The sequence below is a fragment of the Triturus cristatus genome, chromosome 3_1 (genome assembly GCF_964204655.1).
Source record: "Triturus cristatus chromosome 3_1, aTriCri1.1, whole genome shotgun sequence".
In the NCBI taxonomy this organism is placed as follows: domain Eukaryota; kingdom Metazoa; phylum Chordata; class Amphibia; order Caudata; family Salamandridae; genus Triturus; species Triturus cristatus.
Genome location: NC_140583.1, coordinates 899,626,442 through 899,632,760, shown reverse-complemented (window position 1 = coordinate 899,632,760; position 6,319 = coordinate 899,626,442).

Genomic DNA, 6,319 nt, shown 5'->3' with positions numbered 1-6,319 from the left:
GATGTCAAAGGAGCGGATCTAGGTATAATGTGAACAGCAATGGGGAGGAGGGACATCCCTGCCTTGTTCCTCTTTTGATTACAAATGGCTTAGACTCTTCTCCCGTTACTCACACTTGGAAAGTAGGTTTAATATACGTAGCCTGTATTGCTTTGATAAAAGGTGTGCCAAGGCTGTTAGCTTCCATCATCTTCCATATATAGTGCCATGACACCCTATCAAAGGCCTTCTCCGCGTCTACAAATGCAACCCCCATCTAAATCTAAATGCACTTGAAACGACTTGTAAGTTACAGAAAAAATTTGAACTTTTTATGATGATTTCGGTAGTATTTGGTCATAGAATTCAGCGGGTATATGAAAATAGCAAGGGCTGTCTCCATCTGCAAGATTTAGACTCCATTAAGGCTGGGAAATCGGGATGGCGAAATTTGATGTAAGGTAATGGCTAGGCTTTGCATCGCACTATCAATATCTGTGGGCTGAACTATAACGCTAAAAGGAGGAAAGTACAAGAAAACTTAAAGGTGTTGCAGCCAGATGTGTACTGCTTACAGGAAACCCACATAGCCTGGAATGATAGCAATCTATTGAATGCACTTGGCTTAAAGGCTGTTTGCCATATAACACAGGAAGTTAGGACCAAGGGGGTAATGATATTGGTGAAAGGGGATATTGTCATACCAGGGAGAAAATTAGCGGATAAAAATGGCAGGTGGGCGATACTTGAATGCAGAGTTGGAGATGGTATCCTCACACTCTGCTCAATGTATGCTCCGGTACTAGATGACCCCGGGGTACTAGATTTTCTAGCTACTGAGCTACCTTCCTGGCCAGCACCGTATGTAGTCTGTTGAGATTTAAATATAAATGGTCCTACGACACCCTCTGAGGGGACCAGAGTTGCCATCACGAGTCGTAAACCGCAAACTACGTGCTCCCTAAATAACTGATTAAAAGATATAGGCTTGATGGATGCTTGGCCAAGTTTGAAAGCCCAGGATCCTGGCTATACTTATTATTCTACTCCGCACAGCAAGTTTGCAAGGCTGGACAACTCCTTGGTGTCACCATCTCTACTTAAGGAGGCACAGGTGGAGCTTTTTCCCAGGGTTATGTCAGATCATAACCCTGTTGTCCTGGAAGTCCCAATTTCAGGGTTAACAAGGCGATTCAGGAGCTGGACATTCAAAAGGGCACTCTTATCCGATCAGGAATATGTCAAGCACATGAAAGGCTGGATTGCTGAATTTCTAAATATTAACAGGGGTAGTGCTCCCCAGGGATGACTTGGGATGCATTCAAGGTATCAGTAAGAGCCGAGACCTTGCGGTACAGTGTGGGCAAACAAAAAGGGGAGTCAGGAAGGCTAAAAGCACTTTATCAGAGACTCGGGGCCTAGAGACCGAGTTAATCAGCAGCGTGGCCTCACCATTACAAAATCATCCCTTGACAATTTTAACACAGAGAAGACTGTGGGGAAGTATTTGGCAAAAAGACAGGAGTGCTATAAGTATAGTGAGAGTGTGGGCCGATACCTAGATGTTAGGGCTAGACAACAGGTAGCTATGGGGCACATAAGGCAGGTAAAGAATATGCAGGGGGTAATGGTCTCTGAACCAGCTAAGATAAGGGAAGCCTTTAGGGAATTTTATGAAAATCTCTACAAAGCCCTTCAGGCAGGGGATTATTATAGCACAGGAGAGCAGGCATCTTTTGAACCTTCAGTGAGGCTTCCTCAGGATGAGAAGCTTCCGTTAGCAGTGGATATATCTCTGGTAGGATTTCAGGCAGCTCTCTGGGCCCTTCCTTCTGGCAAAGTGGTAGGAACTGACAGCCTCTCAAGTTTTAAAAAATCTTTAGAGAGGAGGTCGGGAAGGACATGCTCGAGTTAATCAAGGGGGTCAGGGGAGGGGCTCCTCCACCAGGCATTTGGGGCACCACCCACTCCTTAATAGTGACACCAAGTTGTACTCCAAAATATTCACCACTCGACTGAATAAAGTAATGCCACTCTTTGTCTCAGCCTGGCAACATAGCTTCAATCAGGGGAAGGGTACGCCGGACAATTAATACATGTTCCACTGAAAAGGTGTGAGGTTATTTATTGCAGCTTAATGCTTGATTTTATGGTGGTAGAAATAAATGTATCTCTCTTCTAGCAAACTACCTTAAATTTAAGCAAGAAAAGTCTATAATACAATCAGTTATTCATGAAGATGGGCATCACATATTCCAGAACTCAGATATAGCTGACTACTTTGTCAATTTTTATTAAAGATTATCCACACCTGAACTTACCGCTTCTGATGAGTTCATGGATGTTACAAAACGTAAAAGGCAGCTATGTCATTTTCAGGACTCTTTTGCTACATTCTGCATTTTGCTACGTTCTGGGTCAGGGCCTTAGTTGTAGGCAAGTAGTAGGTTTATTGTTGTTCCCTATCTAAAAGTGAAGAAATGTATTTATATTTTTCTACATATTTCTATAGCACTTTATGTTGAACTGTGTTTTTTTCCCTACATTCACTATGTACCGTGGAAGTTTAGCAAAATACTGTGAAATACAGCAAAATTTTACAAAACTACCCCGGCAACAGATATCACTAAGTTTAAATTCCTTATGACTTAAAAATAAGTACCCTACTTACCTGGAATAGCCCAGACAATCAACTCCACATCATAATTCTGCCAAATAACATGGAAATCTGTTCAGCAGTTTTTTCACTACCTGCGAATTAAAGGTCTATGGGAAATGCATTGGTGGACAAATGTGTTTTGAGTCCCCACTTCCGTGGAAATTCTGTAATGGAGACAAAGTTATTAGCAAGCAAAATTCTGAGGAATTCCTATACCTGGGAATCTTAATTATAACTGCAGAGTGACTACAGCAAATCTGATACATAGATAAATATATATTTATAGTTAGGTTCATGTTTTACCCACACGGAACCATAGAAATTCAGCAGTTATAATTATAGTTATACTTACATTAAGAAACTAAAGTTCATGGCCTAAAGTTACTTAACGGCAGATAAGTGTAACTATAAGAATAACTGTATGTGCTGAATTTCTAAGGTTTTGTGTGGGTAACATGTGAATCCAACAATAAAGTTCCTTTAACCTTTTTTTTTCCAGTGAATTGGCATGTTTTTTTTTAATGTAAAGTAACATTAAATTGGAACGATGGAGGATCCTCGTCCCTAGATATGCAAAGTTTTATTTCTTTAATAACTCCAAAACTACTTAACAGATTTACACAAAATAGCAAAAAGGTCTCTTTCTGGACCAAGGGTGAGCTTTCTGCCAAATTTGGTGTAAATCCATTCAGTGGTTTGGCCTGTAGCCATGTCTAAAAATTACAAAATTTCCATAGACATTGCATGGGAAAAAATCTATTTGGGACCCCCCTTTTTAATGCCCCCGCTTGACAAATCACCGCAAAACTTTCCATGCAGAACTAGGAAAGGAGGCCACCTCTATGTGAAGCTTTTGTCAGGATTTGTCAAATGGTGCCAAAGTTATTAGCAAAACATAAAATGCTTTGTATATGGGAAACGTTGGTTCTAATCATAAGTACCTGTATATAGATAGATATATAGATAAATTGATAGATCGATAGATAGATATAGATAAAGATAGGGATATAGATAGAGATCTATGGATTATAGGTAATGTCACCCATGTCCATTTTTAGATCAGTGATAGAGAAGACACCTTCAAAAGAAAAAATTTGAAATTTTGTATATATCTATATAGATCTATTTATATTATCTACTAGTGGTCACCAGTAGGTAGCTACAGTTAGGACCATGTTTCCATAGGAAAAGCATTTTTTCACTTGCCTATATCTTTGGTATCGTTTGACAAATCTTCACCAAATTTTCCCAAAAAAGTGCGCCATGATCATTGTTCCGCATGGAACGTTTTGGGGTGATCCATCAAGCGGGTGCCAAGATAAAGGGATGTCACAAAAGTGCGTTTTCCCGTTTTATTTCCTGTAGGACCTCTGAACATGTCTACAGCCCGAAATGCTGCATGGAATTACTCCAAATTTGGCAAAAGGGTAGATTTGGATATGCAGATTGTGCATTTCGTTATTTGGTGTAAATCTGTTCAGTAGTTGTTGAGATATTTAGGAGAATATAGTTAGTGATATCGATGGCCGCGTCATCTTCGCGAAAAAATAACAAGCTCGAGCAGGGAAATACAGCTCTCTGACTGGCTACTAACACTTCAACAAGGAAGTAATGGCAGCCATCTTGGTAACCCCCCCAAAAAATAAAAAAAAATAAAAGGGGACTGGGTAGTAATACCGTGACCCCCAAGTCTTAGTCTTGAGGTCCCAGTGGAGCCCCACCATGGCTTAACAGCATTAAAACAAAATGCTGTGAATTTGTGATATTCGTGAATTTGCAGAAAAAAAGAAGCATGGGCTTACTTGTAAATAACACCCAGATGGGGCAGGTCCTGGGGGCATATCATGCAACTAGGAGGAGGCGCATAAGGCTCCCCTGATAGAGCTTATGAAAGATTTGGGGACCGCCACCTCCCCCTGGCATTTTCTTTTACATATGGGGGCCCACACAGCACCCCTGGTGTCCCAGCAACCACCACCTCCCCGGGGCAAATGTTTAAAAAGAAATGCGGGTGCCCAGAGGACCTACTTGGTACTGCAGAGTGGCCAGCTGGGCTGGTCTGTGCCCTGGAGACTGCGACCTCCCGGGGCTAAATATATAAAACTAATGTGGGGGGTCTGCTTGGCCCCCACAGCCCCAGGGACCTCCACCTCCCTGGGGCTGAAATAATTGAATGTATGGTTACATCATCGACCGCCGGCCACAAGGCCACCACCTCCCCGTGGCTCCATTTTACAGTGGATGGTGAGCCATTAATGGCTCCCCATGCACCCCACAGGGTCGGATCCTCCTACCTCCCAAGATATCCACCCTCAGGAGGTAGCTGTTTGCTTTTAGTCGGTGGGATAAATAAAGGCAATAATCGATCAGAAAGAGGCAAAATAGAGATCAGAAACAAGCAGAAACAGGCAAAATAAATGTCAGAAATGAGCAGAAAGAGGCAAAATAAAGGCCAGCAGCAAGAAAAAAGAGGCAAAATAGAGATCAGAAACAAGCAGAAATGAATATATGACGTTACAATGCAAACAATTACAATGCATGCCTTTACAACGCGGTTTTTACATCACAACTACCATTACATTGCATGATTATACAACGCATACTATTACAAAGCATACCATTACAACGCATACCATTACAATGCATAATACTTTTAGGGTACCAGTGGGGTAAGTGTTGGATAGTGTAGGGGTAAAAATTACTATTCCCACTCCAGTGAGTGCAACAGTAGGGTGAGTGCTGGATAGTGTAGGGGCAACCATTACTATTCCTACTCCAGTGAGTGCAACAGTAGGGAAAGTGTTGGATAGTGTAGGGGTAAAAATTACTATTCCCACTCCAGTGAGTGCAACAGTAGGGTGAGTGCTGGATAGTGTAGGGGCAAACATTACTATTCCTACTCCAGTGAGTGCAACAGTAGGGAAAGTGTTGGATAGTGTAGGGGTTAAAATTACTATTCCCATGTACCCCAAAACCCATTCCCACCCTAAAACCAAAACATCTACTTTACTTAACTTATAATGCATTGTAATGGCATGCACTGCGTGAAATTCAGCAGTATAGTTACCTGAGCTAACTATAACTTATACTCCCACAATGCACTGCTTATGACCTCATGTATTACATCATAGTCAGTGACATCACTGATGACATCACTGATGACATCTAAAATGACATCAATATATAGATAGATCCATATAGATAGATATAAAAATTACACATTTTTCATTTTGAAGGTGTCTTCCATATAACTGATCTGAAAATAAATAGAAAACAATGTACATGGACTACACTACCTATAATTTGTGATTCATAAATAAAATATAATCACATTTTTTCTGAAACTGGCTTCTTGAAACAGAAGCTCTCACCTTGTGAGACAATCGGAACACTAACAGTAAACACCTGCTGCTCTGGAATAGCAAATATTACTTTTTTTGAATGGGTGTACTGGTGAATGATGAAAACTTCCTAAAAATATGGATGATCTAAGCAATGCTTGTTTGACTATGATAGGAGAAATGCACCAAATTAGCCAAGATTTTGTTAAAGTAACATTTGTCTGCCCATTTCCATTCCATTTATTAAATATTATGGTCCACCAAACCATTTAAATGAATATTTCCTCTAATATTTTACTTTTAGCTTGGCATAGCGAATATAGAGAAAATAAAAGCAGCA